Consider the following 16979-nt stretch of genomic DNA (forward strand, 5'->3'; position numbering starts at 1 on the left):
GCCGCCAGGGCTCCCCATGGCAGTGAAGTCCCGTGCTGATTTTTCCTAAATGGAAGAATGCAGGCATCGGAGCTCCGCCTTGCCGCAGGACCCAGGCTTGTCCCTCACAGTCCCGATAACTGGGATGAGGTGCCGTGGTCCATCTGCGAGCTCTCCAGGGAAGAAGATGCCAGCATCTGCGGTGCTGATCCTTCCAGGGAGCCTGCAGCCTGGGATTGCCCCTTTGTGTCTCTGGTCTCTGGCTCCTGCACCTGGTGCCACTGCTCGAGCTGGGATTCCAGTGACCCGCTCACTCAGCCACCATTGTCAACAGCACCTCCTTCCTTGTTGCTGGTTCTGTGGTCAGGGATCTCTCTCTGAAGCGCTGCCCTGGGCTACTTCGTCCGTACTTAAAAAACCACCGGGCACTCCTCCTTTACCTACAGAACTGGGCTCTCGGACTGGCATTCGCAGTCTTCCGCACTTTGGCCCCAGGCTAACTCTTCAGCTTGATCCTCCGCTAAGTCCTTGCTCCACCGCAGGCCCATCCATCACCTTCCTCGTGTTGCCTCCACCCTGGACCACCTGCTCTTCCCTGAATGTGTCTTCCAGGCTTCCACCTCCAAACGCCTGCTCAAGTGGGTCTTCTGTGGCTCCCGATCGCCCCCGATCTGCCACGCTGTACCAGGTTGCTGCCTGACTCCCACTAGGTTGGGCGCCCCTCCAGGGACAGCTGGCTTGGTGGCTGGCACAGACGGGTACAGCAGGAGCTCTGTGGAGGTTTGGTGGGAGAATGAATGGATGAATGAACGCCTGCACCCTTGATTGGCTTCTGGTTCATCTTTGTGGGCCTTGTGGCTGGTGCGCAACACAGTGCTGGCACGGAGCGGGAGCTGAGGCACGTCAGACAAGCTTGCAGTGGGTAGGGCCGTGGTTTCCGGCACTCACAGCTCAGATCCCAGCAATATCCACCCATTCATTTAACCGCGATGATTTGCTCACCTTCTGGCCCAGGCACCATGCTGGGCTCATTATTGAGTTCAAGTGCCCTATGCCCCTTCCTGAGGAGCCCTGGTGGCGGAGTGGGCACACATTGAGCTGCTAACCGCAAGGTCAGTAAGGGTTTACAGTCTCAGAAACCCACAGGGGAAGTTTAGTCTGTCCTATAGGGTCCCTATGAATTGGAATCAACTGGATTGGATGGCAGTGAGGAAGTGAGGGACGCTCCTTCCCATCCTTCCAATATTCTTTATCTCTAGTTCCTGATTCTTACTGTTCCCGTTAGCATTCCAAAGGGCATCATGCTGGGGTCATCGCTATGGAGGACGCATGGGGGTGGGGGGGGCAGGGCTCGGGAGCTTGGACAAACCACCACCCTTCTCATCCTGCAGTCAGCTACACCAGTCCAGTCGGGGAAGAGTTTTTGTTCCCGGAACTGACGCGCAGCGCATTGTAAAGGTCTGTGGCTGCAGAAATCCATCTCCCTCGGCTTCCTCTTCAAGGACAAAGACTGTATCGCAATCTTCCCCAAAGGACCGCCTGAGATTGGGCAGAAATGCACAGACTGGACGAGCATCGCCGAGATGCAAGCAGGAAGACTGAGCGGTCCACAGCTGGGATGGGGTATGCCTAGCCTCCGAAGGGATCGACATTTTCAAAAGCAAAATAAAAGCAAATTCAGCTACTCAGTCTGCATCCCTGAAGTGAAATTTCTGCACCAAATTCCACAAGAGGCTCTCTGGGGCGCAAGAGCGGGTTCCCTAAGGCAGTGTCAGGGGCCAGAAGGGGCTGGCTTAGGGTGGAGGCCCAGGCCCAGGGGTAGGCAGTCCTGAGGAGTGACAGCTGCTTACAGCACTCGGTGCCCTTGACGGGGTCGGGGAGGCTGGTGCACAGGCCCGGGGTGTGCGGCACGGCGACCCTCCACCTGGAGCCTGTACTGTCGCATGCGGTGTACTCATAGTGGTACTCAGACTGCAAGGGAGAGAACAGTGGGCAAAAGGCACGTTAGTCGTGGTTCAGCATCAACACCGCCCCGCCTGCCTCCTGCCCACACGATGGCTCAGACACACAGTCACGGGCCCTCGGATCGCTGGCGGGGGTTGGGGGGATCAGGCCACCCTCGAGCTGGAATGGTTGTTAGGACGCTTGTACAGTGACCAGGATCACTGGACACTCCTCCCCATCCGGCCATGATCTAGTCAGTACAGCTGCTGCCTTTGAGTGGAGTCTGACTCAGAGGAGCAATGCTTCACTGGGGGTTCTGGGCTGTCATCTTTCTGGAAGTGGACACCCCCACCCCACCCCACCCCCTCACCCTCGCCCAAGCCGTACTTCCCAGGCACCGGTGAGTGGCTTCGAACTGCCAGCCTTTATTTAGGTCAAGTAGTTGAGTGAGGACCCAGGGGATACAGGAAGGTAAGTAAAGAAGAGGCTGGGATAGGTGGAGCTTTCTTACCACTGTGGGAGCCCTGGTGGCATGGGGATTACACGTTGGGCTGCTAACCATAAGGTCGGCAGTTCAAAACCAACAGCCGCTCCTCCGGAGAAAGATGAGGCTTTCTACTCCCATAAAGAGCTACAGTCTTGGAGACTCACAGGGCAGCTCTACCTTGTTGCTGTGAGTTGGCATTGACTTGATGGCAATGAGTCTTGCCCCAAACTGTAGAGGTGATCTCAGGGCTGACCCATGAGCAATTTACAAAGGACCCACCCAGAAGCTGAGGGCCCGTGTTCCCTTCTGCTCAGAGACTAGAACTGCTGCCTCCAGTTGGATGATTGCTGTATTCATGTGCCCTCAGCACATAAGCCTGTTTCTGCCCAATTTCCTGGAACAAAGGGACACTTTCCCTGAATGACAGGAGCCAGCTGTTAGCTGAAAGGTTGGCAGTTTGATTGAACCCATTAACCAGTTGGCAGAAGAAAGAGGCAGTAGTTGGCCTTCTCAAGATATCAGTAGGAAACTCCACTGGGCAATCCAACTCTGTCCTGTAGGAGGGTCTCTATGATGTTGGAACTGACAGCATGGCACTGAACTAAGGGCCAGCTAACAGCAGAGAAGCAATCAAACTGACATGAAATAAACAAGATGAAAATAACGATGAAAATGGGATTTATTTGGGAGAAAGAAGGGACAACAGACGTGCCAAATGCCCATACATATTTCCTATGCTGCTAAATCGCGAAACAAACGACAGACTACGGAACTAAGGCTTTCGCTCTGAAAAGAATTTTACAATCGGTACTTGCCTAACACTGTAGCCAGACCCAGAGGTATTTTGTATTTTGTGTCCACAAGGAAAAGTAGAATTGATATTCCCCTTTAGTTCACATGAAAGCACGATTACGTAACACGTCTAAGTGCAAATTGCTGAGCCAAGACCTGAGGGACATTGAGAGTTTGCTAATCTAATAATAAAAGGAGCTCTGACAGTGTAGGCTGTTACAAACTGGGCTGCTCACCTTCAGGTCGGCAGTTCGAATCTAGCAACTGCTCCTCAGGAGAAAGACAGGGGCTTTCTACTCCCATAAAAAGTTAGTCTCAGACACCCACAGGGGCAGTTCTGGCCTGTCCTGCAGGATCACAGTGAATCGGCATCCACTCAATGGCAATTAATCAAATAGTGATGTCCTCGGCGAGGGCCATGGCAAATGGGCTCCACTACTCACTGAGAGATGGGGTGGTAAAATCCATCCAGAAGCACCTTGGGAGAACAGCCTGCTGGTCTACTTCCAAAAAGGCAGCCTCTCAGAACCATGTAGAGCCGTCTTACTCTGACACACACAGTCACCAGGAGTCAAAGGTGACGGGGCAGCAAGGGACCTGGTGTTCTTGTAATACTGCACCAGGACCATCGAGAGAGGGAACGCACTGCACGCATGTACCGAAAGATGCACATTAAAAACCACTTTAACGTGCATGAGATCGAGACAGGTCCCTTGTAGCTGGCTCAGGAAGGAAGCATGGTGTCAGTCACAGCTTGGTGGGTACAGTGCTTTCTTCCTTTGTGTCATGTAAAAATAGTGCATCGGGGACCGATGCACCCAGACTTGCTCATGCTTCGTGAGCCTGGCGTCTCTCTATCTGGTTTCAGAAAGCTGTTGTGGTTCGGTGCTGTCGAGTCGGTTCTGATCCCCCATGTACAACAGAAGGAAACATCACCCAGGCCTGTGGCACCCTCCTAGTGGTTCTTATGCCTGAGCCCATGGGTGCAGCCACCATGCCAATCCATCTTGCCCAGGGCCTTCCTCTTTGTCGCTGCTCCTCCACATTACCAAGCACGATGCCCTTTTCCAGGGACTGGACCGTGCTTATAAAAGAGCAATCCTAGAGCTCTGCATTTGGCTGTTCCCTTTACTTTAGGGGCTTGTCAAGCGCACGTGGTATGTCCGCCACTTGGAGGGACTAGGTGTTGTCCTCTGTAGGGCTCTGGATAAGCCAGACTCACCATCCTGGAGTCAATTCTGACTCCTGATGACTCTTAATGACAGGGTACAAATGCCCCATTGGTTTCCGAGACTATAGCTCTTCACAGGAGTAGAACGTCCTTTCTCAATCCCGAGGAGTGGCTGGTGGTTTCAAACTGCTGACCTTGTGGTTAGCAGCCTAACTCTACCACGCCCCAGGGCTCCTGATGGCTAGGGAGTCTTCCCCTAAGCCCAGCACTGCATCCAGGACAGGAAGATGCACCACAGAAGGGAAAGCTTGGGCCATGTGAGCCTGACTTCTAGGAAGGCGTCCCTGTGTGGCGAAAGCAGTTAAAATGCTTAGCTGGCAGCTGTCGGAGGTTTGAACCTACCTGGGAAACTGGGAAGCCAGGCTTGGCGAGGAACTCCCGTGAAATCAGCCACAGAAAGCCCCACAGACCACAGCCCTATGGGACACACATGGGCTCCCAGATCAGGTTGGGATTTTTTGTACCCTTGGGGTACCACCTGTCTGGCCTAGTTTTCCTCCAAATCCCTGTCTTTTTTGTATCTCAGAAGGCTCTGCAGCTAGAGGAGGCAAGCTGACACCAGTGTAGGGAGCATGTCAGTTCCCGTACAGACTGCACATGAAACAGAGAACGGAGTGACCATGGTGGAAAGGATGCCGTGTTCTGCCTGTGAGCATAATTACACTGCTCGTTTGCATGATGCGTTTATAGTCCCCCAGCCCCATCTCGTTGGGTTTTCCCAACGCGCCGAGAGGCAAGCAGAGCAGAAGCTGTTCCTTTGGTTGCACGGATAAGAAAATGGGCAAGTGGCTTGTCCAAGGTCACCCAGCAGCTAAGTCACCGAGTCAGCACCCAGACCCAAGCATGTGGCGCCCTCCTCCACCCCCAGACATCCAATCAAACACGTAGCCTCACACCGGGCCAGATCTAGCCGTCAAATCTAAAAGTTAAATATGACAGCGCTTGTTGTCTGCCAGCAGCCAGGCTCACGTCTGAGGCCTGAGAATTGGTACTGTTCTGTTCGATCCGATGATTTCAATTCAGCCTGACTCTAGTCAGGCGACTGGAGGTGCATGGACCAAGTTCATTCCTTTCATCTTTGTTCATTGGTCGGGAGGTCCACTGGGAACATAGTGGTCCCCAGTGTTCGAAAAGCCCCCTTTGAATGTGTGCTTATTTCCCCTGGGGAATCTGGGGATGCGGTCCAAGGCGGCTGGCTGGAGGGCAGCAGTTTCCGATCAGACCAGCCCTCTGAGGGCTCACCATTTTCAGACTTAAGCTTCCAGAGACAGTTAAATCGGAGATATAACTTCCAGGACTACTGAATTAGCCTCAGGGCTCTCCAGCAGAACTGAGAGCGAGCACAGTGGCTGCTCTTTGGAAGGGTGTAGCCTGTGTGGTACCCAGGGTGGCTGTTAGCTGAGTGCGAGTGGAGCCTGGAGGTATGGCCATGCTTCACTCTGCTGTGCTCGCTCCATCACTGGGCTTTGCAGCAATATCCCAGCCTTGTTTGCTCGTTTTTTCACAAATTGTGGGTGTGGCCACCCTGGGTGGAGCAAGTCCACCGGCGCCATTTTCCCCAACAGCATGTACTCACTTCGTGTCTCTGTGGCACATTTCTGGTCATTCTCAAAAATATTTAAAACTTTTTAACAATAGGATTGCACAATTTTTCAAAAGGCAGTCTGAGAAGACAGAGGCAAAGCTTTCTAACGATACGTGCAAAGACCTGGAGTTAGACAACCCCAAGGGAGGAATGGGCTGTGTGGATGGCGCAGGACCCAGCAGGGATACCATGTGCTGAGCAGAGGGTCGCTGGGAGCTCCAACTGACTCCGTACCCCCAGCAATGACACTCCCTCCTCATGATATATGGTCTTGGTAGGAGTGCCAAGGGAGGATGCCCAGCCTTCTCTGCCACGGGATGGATACATAGCTCACGGTTGGTCAAGCAGTTGCTCTCTCTGGATAAGTAGCGGCATTTAAGGATTAGGGAGGAGTGGGGCAGCAAACTGGAAGAGCTGGGGAATACCCCCTTTTCCTTCGCAGCTCAACCTACCTGTCACGCCATGCCAACCCAAATCATAGGAGTAATAAAAATTAAGGTTATAATTTAACAAGAAAACAACCCAATAAAATAGTGGGTGACAGACCTGCGCAGTCACTTCACCAAAGAGGAGGTTCAAATGACTCACAAGCACCAGGCAGTACACCAATCCACATGCACCGCCACAAGCTGGCTTGGGTTTGCAATCACTCTCCAGGGTTTGGAGGTGGTCCATCTTGACAGGAGCAGAGAGCCTTGTCTTTCTCCCTCGGAGCAGCTTTGGACATTGGACAATGGCATTTAGACCTTGGACATGCTGGACATGTTCTCAGGAGCCACCTGTCCCTGGAGAAGGACATCATGCTTGGTAAACTAGAGGGGCGGTGACAGAGAGGAAGGCCTTCGACGAGGCAGCCTGACACAGTGGCTGCAACAAGAGCACTTGTGAGGACGGTGCAGGACCGGGTGGTGTTTGCTCTGTTGCACATTCGGCCGATAGGAGGTGGACCCTGCGTGACAGCGCCTAACAACAACTAACAAATGAAACAAGGGCAATGAAGGGTTACCAGAAAAGGGAGAGAGGGGAGGGGAAGGACATTCGTTTCTCAGAGGGAACTTTTTATGAACGAGGGTGGAATAGGGTAGCAATAATTTTGGCAAACATAAGGAATGTAACCAATCACTAAATTATACGTCTATCAGTTGTTGAAAATATGAATGTTGCGTCGTGTAGGTTTTTATCACCCTAACAATAACAACAAATCAGATACCCCACAAGTCCTGGAGAACATGCCCAATCTCTGAGTCCTCCTATCAGTATTTCAGACAGTAGAAGCTTAATGATCGTGGAGTGTACACTTCAGAAAACTCTCCAAAATAGATTTCGTCCCCTACATGCATACTGTATTTTTATGCAAGTAACACATGCATTCTACATACTTTTGTCAACCTTCCCCTCTCCTCCACTCACACACTCCCGACCACCTCTGTAGGGATTCTCATAAGCTAATTTTTTGACAGCAACAAATTTTAAAAGTAGGATTGTGCTATTCCTAAAATACCTGGAAACGGGGAGGGCTGAGTGGCTCAATAAACAGAGCCTGCACATCATTTGCATAAAAACCGTGATGTGCGTTTTTAATCGGATCCAGTGGATTGGTGACGAGGTTCCGGAGCCCCTGCTCCACGGGTGAGGAGCGGGAGGGGCGGACTGGGCGGGCCATCAGGGCAGTCTCACGGGTGTGTGCTGTTTAGATGATCGTCGTGTCTTTGCTATTAACAGCTGTCTGAAAGTTCTGAATTGCAGTTGTACAAATACAGATTTAAGTCCTAAAATTTTTCTCCAAATCGTGTTCTCCTTGGAGATAAAAATGCTAAGTTAAACTCTGGACATATCGTTAACTCAGATCACGTGAGATCTTCTACATCCCAAGTAAACGATCTTCACTCTGTAATTAGCATTTGTGGAGGGCCTATTATTTCGGAGCCCTGCTGTGGTGGGTCAGCAGTTCAAAACCACCAGCCACTCCTCAGAAGATGTGACTTTCTACTTCCATAAAAGAGTTACAGTCTCAGAAACACAGAGGCAGTTCTACTCTGTCCCATAGGGTCCCTAAAGGGCTGCTAAGAGTTAGACTGGAGTCAGTGGCGGTGAGCTTTTGGTTTGGGGCATTATCTGCTTCTTTAAAGATAAAAACAAAAAAAAATTAAAAAGAAAAGATAAAAACAAAAAAAAATTAAAAAGAAAAGATAAAAACAAAACAAAAAAAGCCCCCCCCTCCTATTGAGTCCACTGTGACTCATAGACCCCTTTCAGGATCAGACAGCCCCCCGCTTTCTTCCAAAGAGGAGCTGGTGGGCTTGAACCAAGGACTCTGTAGTTAGCAGTTCAATGCTTACCTGGCAGGACCACCAGGTCTCCTCCTAGATCACTTAGCGACTGCAACCAAGAATGCCCTGAGGGGTTCAGCTCTGCTCTGTACTGCAGGGGTCACCATGAGTTGGGTGGCCATGGACTTGGGGGGCTGGTTAACTGTGGGCTAGTTCTGGTGAAGCAGTGGTGTCTGAGACCAAGTCCCAGCTCTGCAGGAGCTTCCAGGTGCATGTGGGGGAGGGCGGGACTTGCAGGGGAAGGCCAGGGTTATTGGTCAGCATGCTAACCAACAGTCATTGAGCGGACTCTGGCTCAATGTCTGTCAGGGTAGAACTGAGCTCCACTGGGCTTTCAAGTGGGCTTTTTGGGGGGGTCACCAGGTCTTTCTTGCACCTCCTCTTTGTGCGGTCTTGGACCACCGTCCCTTTTGTTAGCTGCCAAGCACCTCCCTGTTTGCCAAACCCAGAAGTGGTATGGAGGAGACAGATCTTAAACACACCCACAAACAGACCCGTCTGCTGGTCCACGGTTCTCGACTCGTCACTGGCTGGTTTGTTTCCATAGACCGTCCTCATGTCTAAGGGCTCACACGGTTTCACATCTCTGACTCTCTCCTGGCACCACCACTCCAACTGCCCTGTTCCTTTTCAAAGCTTGTGTTCCTGGTTGCTGAGGCGACACAGAGCACACCCCCACTCTGCAGTTTCTACGGGAACAATGCAGCCACGCTGATTCTGCCCCGCCAGTTACGCAGCCATTCTCCCTGAATCACCACCCCACCCACCCCCTGCCGTTCACGTAAACTCGCTGCCCCCACATTTCATACTCTTTCGAGTTGCCGGTGTCAATCCAATCCCAAATAAACCGTTCTTGAAAGGGTGAGATGCCCAGGGGAACTGGATGGTATCTTTTCAACTGGTAGTTGCTTGAAGGCTGCAACAAACCAGTCCCCACAGACACCGTGCCTAGTGTCTTGGAAGTAACTTCGGTGGCAGCAGGGCTGAGACAGACAGCTGGCCGGAGCAAGCTCATGGAAAAGCACTGCGAGGTCCTGTGGCATAGCCTGGTATCGTCCCTCCGGCCTGTCCCTGCCATCCTCCAGCCCAACTAGCAGATGACACTGACAGCAGGTGGCCTGACTGGCAGCGGAGTCAAAGGGCTGCTCCCCAAATGGGTCTCTGGAGCGACCATGGTTACCCCCAGGGCTGCAAAGGATCTTGGGAGTGATGAGGGCTCAGGGGGCTCTAAAAGGAGCAACCTAAGAGACCGTGGGAGGAGTGGCATGAACTCCTGGCCTCGGAACCACTCAACTTCTTTGGATCTCAGTCTTCTCATTTATAAAACCAGAGAGTTGGACTTAACAAAAAATGAAACAAACTCACTGCCATCGAGTCGATGGTGGCTCACAGCAGCTCGCTAGGACAGGGTAAGCCTGCCCCTGTGGGTTTCCCGGGTTGTAATGCTCTACGTGAGTAGAAAGCCCGTCTTTCTCCAAAGGGATGGCTGATGGTGCGTTCAATTTAGGCGGCTTCTAATTTCTAAGATTGCTCACGGTTCCGTGTGTGTGTGTGTGTGTGTGTGTGTGTGTGTGTGTGTGTGAGACAAGAACTTAGCTAGAAATGTGCCCTTCTGTCAACCTCTCCCCCTCTTTCTTTCAAAATAGCCCAGTGTAGTTTTGTTTTACGCCACCGTCAACGCACTGCACGCTAACTGTAGAAAAGATGGGAATGCTTAGAACAATGAGGCCAGGGCAGAGCTGACGGCGTCCATTAGCAAAGACCACTGCTAACGTGTTGCTGGGTTCTCTCCACGCGGGCACACACATCTCTAAGGACAGGGAAGACCGTGGGCAGATACAGTTTTACAGCCTGACTTTTCTCTCCTTTCCTTCATGTGAAGCCCTCCCCGGTCCCTTTGGGTGGCTGTCGCAAAGTTTCTTTCTTAAATTAGTCAGTCATTTTATTGGGAGCTCTTACAACATCCACACATCAATCGTATCAAACCCAGTTGTACATATGTTGCCATCATCATTTTCAAAACATTTTCTTTCTGCTTGAGCCCTTGGTATCAGCTCCTCCTTTTTCCCTCCCTCCCTTCCTCACCCACCCACCCAACCTCGTGGACCCGATAAATTATAAATTATTATTTTCATATCTTACACCATCTGCGGTCTCCCTTTGCCCACGTTTCTGTTGTTAGTCCCTGGTGTGTGTCTGTGTGTGTGTGTGTTATATCAATCATTGTAGTCGGTTGCCTGTTTCTCCTCCTTCTCCCCCGCACCTTCCCCCTACCCTCATGGTATCACTACTCTAATTACCGTTCCTGAGGGGTTTATCTGTCCTGGATTCCACTGTGTCCAGAGCTCTTATCTGTGGCATTGCACATGCTCTGGTCTAGCCAGATTTGTAAAGTAGAACTGGGGTCTTGGTAGTGGAGCGGGGGTGGGGGTGGTAAGGAAGCATGAAAGATCTAGAGGATTGTTGTGTGTTCCTTCGGTGCTATGCTGCACCCTGGCTGACTCATTCCTTCCTTGTGACCCTTCTGTGAGGGGATGTCCAATTGTCTACAGATGGGCTTTGGGTTTCCACTCTGACCCCCATCATTTGCATCTCTGTATTTGTTTGTTTGGGGTCTTCTGATGCCTGAAACCTGATCCCGTGGACACCTCGGGATCACATAGGCTGGTGTGCTTTTTCCATGTGGGCTTTGTTGCTTCCCTATTAGATGGCTGCTTGTTTAACTTCAAGCCTTTAAGACCCAGATGCTGTATCTTTTAAAAGCCAGGCATCATCAGCTTTCTTCACCACATATGCTTATGCACCCATTTGGACTTCAGCGATGTATCAGGAAGGTGAGCATCTCAGAATGCCAGGTTATCAGAACAAAGTGTTCTTGCGCTGAGGGAATACTTAAGTAGAGAGACCCAATGCTCATCTGCTACCTTAATACTTAACATTTAGATATATGTACATAGACTTATATACCTATCATTCTATATTAATATATTTACATATGTGCATGCCTATGTTCATACCTCTATAAATCTTTTGTCTCCTAGTTTTTCCCTCTATTTATTTTTATTTTCCTCCTGTCCCATCATCATTCTTTCGACTCTCGGTACTTTCTTTCAGCTACATTGCACTTGATCAAGCCCCACCAGGCATTCTACACACTCCTTGCCATCGGTTTTAGATCTTATTGTGCCCTTGTCCCAGGGTTTGTTATCTCAGTTTCTTTAGCCATTCTCCACCTGCTAGCCATTGAGTTCCATCCAGTTTTTGTTTTTTTAATTTTAACTAGTATGGTGATAAAGCTTTCTATGTACCTCTGATAATTTCCTCTGGATGAAGTCCCAGAAGTGGGATTTCTAGGCTAAAGACTAAAGTTCTTTTTTGTTTTGAATTCTTGGTCATCGAGAGATTTGGGAGAGAAAATCTTACGTTGTGGAGTTGATTCTGACTCATAGTGACCCTATAAACCAGAGTAGAACTGTCCCATAAGGTTCCCAAGGCTGTAAATCTATGGACATAAATTGCCACATCTTTCTCCTGTGGAACGGCTGCGGGGTTTGAACCACTGACCTTTGGGTTAGCAGCCAAATGTTTAACCTCTGAACCATTGAGACATGAGATGGGAAAACAAGATGCCCCTAAGTCTTTTCCCCCCAGTTACAGGAAATTTCATTTTATATATATATAAAACAGAATAGTAGAGTGAACTCCCAAACCACTGAGACATGAGATGGGAAAACAAGATGCCCCTAAGTCTTTTCCCCCCAGTTACAGGAAATTTCATTATATATATATATAAAACAGAATAGTAGAGTGAACTCCCAAACCACTGAGACATGAGATGGGAAAACAAGATGCCCCTAAGTCTTTTCCCCCCAGTTACAGGAAATTTCATTATATACATATATATATATAACAGAATAGTACAGTGAACCCCCAAACGTCCATTACCCCACTTCAATGCTTATCTACTTCGGCCATTCTTGTTTCATATCCCTCTCACCCCTCTCCTCAAATTCTTATTTGATGCTTCTTTACCCTTAGAGTAAAAAGATATACATTGACCAGCCACTTCCCTGGAAAAAGATAAAGCTACCTGCTGCTACAAAGACTTCCAGTCTTACGAGCCCAATGTAGGGAATGCAGAATGGACTCAGTGGATAGCCCCTTCAAATAGCTCTGTAGCTTGGGACTTGAACTTTGGTTTCAAACAAACTGCTTTGAAGTCTTGGACAGGTTACTTAACCGGAGTGGTTCTCAGGGTTTGGATTACTCAGACTCTTAAAATTTCAAAATATATGGGGGCACTGATACTGATTTGTCAACTTTGTTAAACTCTGACCAAAGTCACTGCCCTGGAGTCAATTGACTCACAGGAACCCCGGTGACGTTGTGGATAGATGTAGGTCAGAAGTTGAAATCCACCAGAGGATCCAATGGAGAAAGACAAGAATTTCTACTCCACTGAGTTACAGGCTTGGAAAACAACAGGGGCAGCCCTCCTGTTTTATGTTAGAATTGACTCAGCCACAGTGGATTTTACTAAGTAAGCATGTTAAGAATAAATATCAAACTGCTCTCCACAATTCTCATTTCATAAAGAGCATTTCATACCACAAACATATGATCAGAGTCTCAGAATGAATTCAGCTCTAATTTTATATAATTCTGTTTTGTAAAAAATGATAAATTGTAAAAAAAAATGATAAAAAGTTTTATAAAGGTTTCATATTATTACCCAAAAAGATATGCATTGAAATGCACAAATCTTCACTGTACAATTTTGACAGATGTTTATACAGAGTAAACCACTCACGAGGAGGTGGGGAGAATTATTGTCCAGAGGTTGTTGGTGGGTGGGGGGTTAATCCCCCCCCAACGCTGTCCAGAGAAAGCCAAGCAGGTGTCTCAGTTCTGAGCCCTAAAATCCCTGAGGCACCACTGCACCAAGTCACAGCCACCCAAGGAAAACGTGCTGGTTTGTCTTGGCTGGGACTTGGCCTGTGTCAAGAAACAGGTTCTTAGGTAAACCCGGATTTGGACTACAGGCCCTGGGGAAGGTTCTTCCTGTTCCTGCCAGCCCACAGGCTCAGCCTCCTCCCCTGGGGAGGCTGTCAGAATGGAGGTAGCACAGCTGAGCTCCCTGAGGCTGGTGCCCTGTGGTCAGGAGGTATGTGTGGCTCAGTAGCACAGCTTCTCTGCTGGGGAGGCCCCTGACTCCGCCAGGGGAAGGCATGCTCCTTCTCCCAGACTGTCAGCTCCGCTCAGGTGGACGCATGGAAAACCCACCCAGAAGCTGAACCACCACCAGCCCACATGAACAGCACAAATTGGTTTTGGGTGTTCCCCGCACAGGTTTTGGATGGCTGATGCTGGAGACCCAGGGGCATAGCGACCTTACCCCATCGTGAAGGATGGTCAGGAGGTACAAGACCTTCCTGGTTATTCTCTGGGCTGGTCAGCAGGGCTCCTCTCTTCCCTCCCCAAGCTGCCCTCCTGGAGCGCAGACCCCATAGCTGTCTCCTGGTCCTAGGGCCTGGACTTAGCAGGCCTAGACCTTGGGTGCAGACCTTGCACTCTGCTCTGAGGGTCTAAAGTGCTTGGCTTTACGAAGCGGTGTGTGCGTGTTTGAGGCGATGGGGACCTGGCAGCCCTGCTGGGTGGTCGTTGACTGTTATAGATGCCGTTCAATTGACCTGGGGGAATTGCCCAATGTCTTACTATGTACACTTCACAACCACACCATCATTTTAAAACCAGCTGCAGGTCCTGTCAAAAACAGGCATTCCGGGGCTTTCCCTGAAAGCCTCGGGTTTTCCTCCCGCGCTTTTTCTCCCCTTCCTCGGTTCAGAACGTGCTCTCCTGCCCCAGGTGAAGAACTGTCCCACGAGCCACAGGGCTACTGATTCACAGCCACCCCACGTCGAGGAGAAGACAGTTTTCTAGACTGCCATCTTACAGAACCAGATCACCAGGTCCTGCTCCCACAGAGCCAAAGTGGGGTTGAACCGAGAACCTGTGAGTTAGCCCCTAGTGCTTTACCATTTACACCAGGGGGGCTCCTTCCTTCCCGCTGCCACCCGTTGCACTCGTCCATAAACCAAGGCGCCTCCCACAGGGCAGGGAGTCATTAACCGATACTCTGAGGACAACCAAGCCAAGGGTGTCCACTTTTTAACAGGGGACTGAAACAGTGATTTTTGAATTATGTTCGAGTCCATGGGTTTACAAACCCTTGGGAGGGACAGTGCGGACGCTGCTTCCAAGGGAGCAACGCTGTTTTATATTTTGGTGGGCTTTTTTTTTTATAATACTTTTATTTGGGGCTCTTAAAGCTCATCACAATCCATACATTCATCCAGTGTGTCAAGCACATTTGCACATATGCCGCCATCATCATTTTCAAAGCATTCTCTTCCCACTTGAGTCCCTGTTATCAGCTCCCCATTTCTTCCCCCTCCCTCCCTTCCCTGCCCGCCCTCCCTCATGAACCCTTGACAAGTTATAGATTATTTTCATATTTTACATCATCCTCTGTCGCCCCTCACTCACTTTTCTATTATTCGTCCCCTGAGTGGGGGTTATAGGTTGATCCTTGAGATCAATCCCGGCCCCCTCGCCCAATTCTCCCCTAGTCCTCCTGGTATCCCTACTCTCATTGTTGGCCCTTGGGGGTTTATCTTGGGCTTTTGTTTTTCACGTTTATGAGGAAAGGAAGGTGTTTGCTTGAACCAACAGCTTCACAAGCAAAGCTGCAAAGTCCTAGCTTTCCTCTAGAGGTGACACTCTAGGCACTGAGGCCGGCTAGTGTAAGGTGACCAGATGTCCCGCTTTTGGCGGGACAGTCCCGATTTTTAACAATTTTTCCCACGTCCCACGGCATTTTAAAAAAGTCCCAATTTTTGGAAAGAATGCACGACAAGCTAGGATATACAGTTTTTGGCTGCCATGTGGCTATTTCGCCAGGATACGAGTTTTATCAATGGTGTCCCGCTTTACCAATGTTAAAAGCTGGTCACCTTACGCTAGTGGCGCCCAAGATGTCCTTTCAATCACCCGGGTTAGTCAGCTGGTGCAGAGGGTTCAGTGCTGGGCTGCTGGCCATAGAGCCCGTGGCCCTAGCCCACCAGCAGCTCTGGGGGAAGAGAGGTGAGGCTGTCTGCCCCTGTGAGGATCTACATTCTCGGAAACCCGAGGGGGCAGTTCTGCTGTGCCTGACAGGGTCACTAGGAGTCAGACCTGACCCGAAGGTGGTGGGTTTTAATCATCCCCAGTAGTCAGTCACCTCCTCTGTCTACAAGTAGACCCCTCTCTCCCAGAGCAGGCACCAGACCCAGCAGCAGCCAAAGTAAACAGAACCCCAGCAGGCTTGGCCCTTGCTGGCAGACCTCTGCCTGTGGGCTGTTGCCTAGCAACATGGTGCCAGCAGAGCGGGGCTCCCCATGTGTAGGCCGGTGGGGAGCCCTGTCCTCAACAGGATCCCTTCTTTCAGCGTTTTCCAATTCTATCCTGGGCTTCCAGTTTGTATTCGATTAAAACAGCAGGGCCGGTGCCTTGGTTATCCCAGCAAGGGCCGGATCTGCTGGTGTGGTCGCGGACACACCACACAAAGCAGATCCAGGGTCCCCTGTGGGGACAGTTTGTGCCATGAGGCTCTGGGTCAGGCAGCACCCTGACCCTGCTGTTCAGCCTGCCTGTAACTCAAGCTGCCTGTCCTGTGAGGCAACGTGAAATCAACTCCATGAGTGAGATGAGCACCCACGTGCTGGGTGCTTTCCATGGGCCTTCCTCCTTTTCCCTGACCTTCGACTTCACTAGCATGATGTCCTCATAACATGTCCAAAGTATGTAAAACAAAGTCTCATCGTCAACAAGCGGCAATAGTTGTCGAATGAATGGATGGTGAAAAGACTAGAACAGCTCTGGATTGAGCAAAATGATTTGGATCAGAGCCTAAAGAACTAGATTCAAATCTTGCCCTGCCACCACTGAGCTACATGATTCAAAATGCACTGCCATTGAGTTAATTTGACTCATGGTGACCTTGCAGGATGGGGTAGAACTGCCCCTTTGGGTTTCTGAGATCGTAACTATTTTTTAAAAAAATAGGTTTATTGAGATATAATGGACCTACCAAACAATTCAACAGTTCTAGCATATTAAGAAGAGTTGGGCAATTTGTAGGCCACTGGACATCCCCTTACAGAAGGGTCTCAGGGAGGACACGAGCCAGTCAGGGTGCGAGGTAGCAACGATGAAGCATACAACTTTCCTCTAGTTCCTAAATGCTTCTTCCTCCCCCACTATCATGATCCCAATTCTACCTTACAAATCTGGCTAGACCAGAGGATGTACACTGGTACAGATAGGAACTGGAAACACAGGAATCCAAGGCAGATGATCCCTTTAGGATGAGTGGTGTGATGACTAAATAGATGCCCCCTACCCCTGAAAACTTAGTAATACCAACCTCTTAGGATAATTAGGAGATTATGTTCAGGAAGTTCTTTATACGCTGGGAAGCATAGAAGTAGGTAGACCCTGCCCAGAGCTGGGTGGAGGGGGCTCATGGACCTTGGTGACCTTTCTGGCCTTACAGCAATAATGACTACAGTGCTAGATCATCCTCCTCTCCCT

General features: G+C 50.1%; 1 protein-coding gene across 1 annotated transcript in view; it reads right to left on the bottom strand.

Moving 5' to 3' along the window:
• The window catches only part of ELAPOR1 (endosome-lysosome associated apoptosis and autophagy regulator 1), an 88657-nt gene that overhangs the window by 41433 nt on the left and 30245 nt on the right, over positions 1-16979 (bottom strand). The window contains exon 2 of the mRNA XM_045292016.1: positions 1830-1950. The gene's annotated coding sequence lies outside the window, so the exon portion shown is untranslated. The remainder of the gene's footprint in view (positions 1-1829; positions 1951-16979) is intronic.

Source organism: Echinops telfairi, unplaced genomic scaffold, assembly GCF_000313985.2.
Source record: "Echinops telfairi isolate 266 unplaced genomic scaffold, ASM31398v2 ScPeMD7_443;HRSCAF=831, whole genome shotgun sequence".
NCBI classification, from domain to species: Eukaryota; Metazoa; Chordata; class Mammalia; order Afrosoricida; family Tenrecidae; genus Echinops; species Echinops telfairi.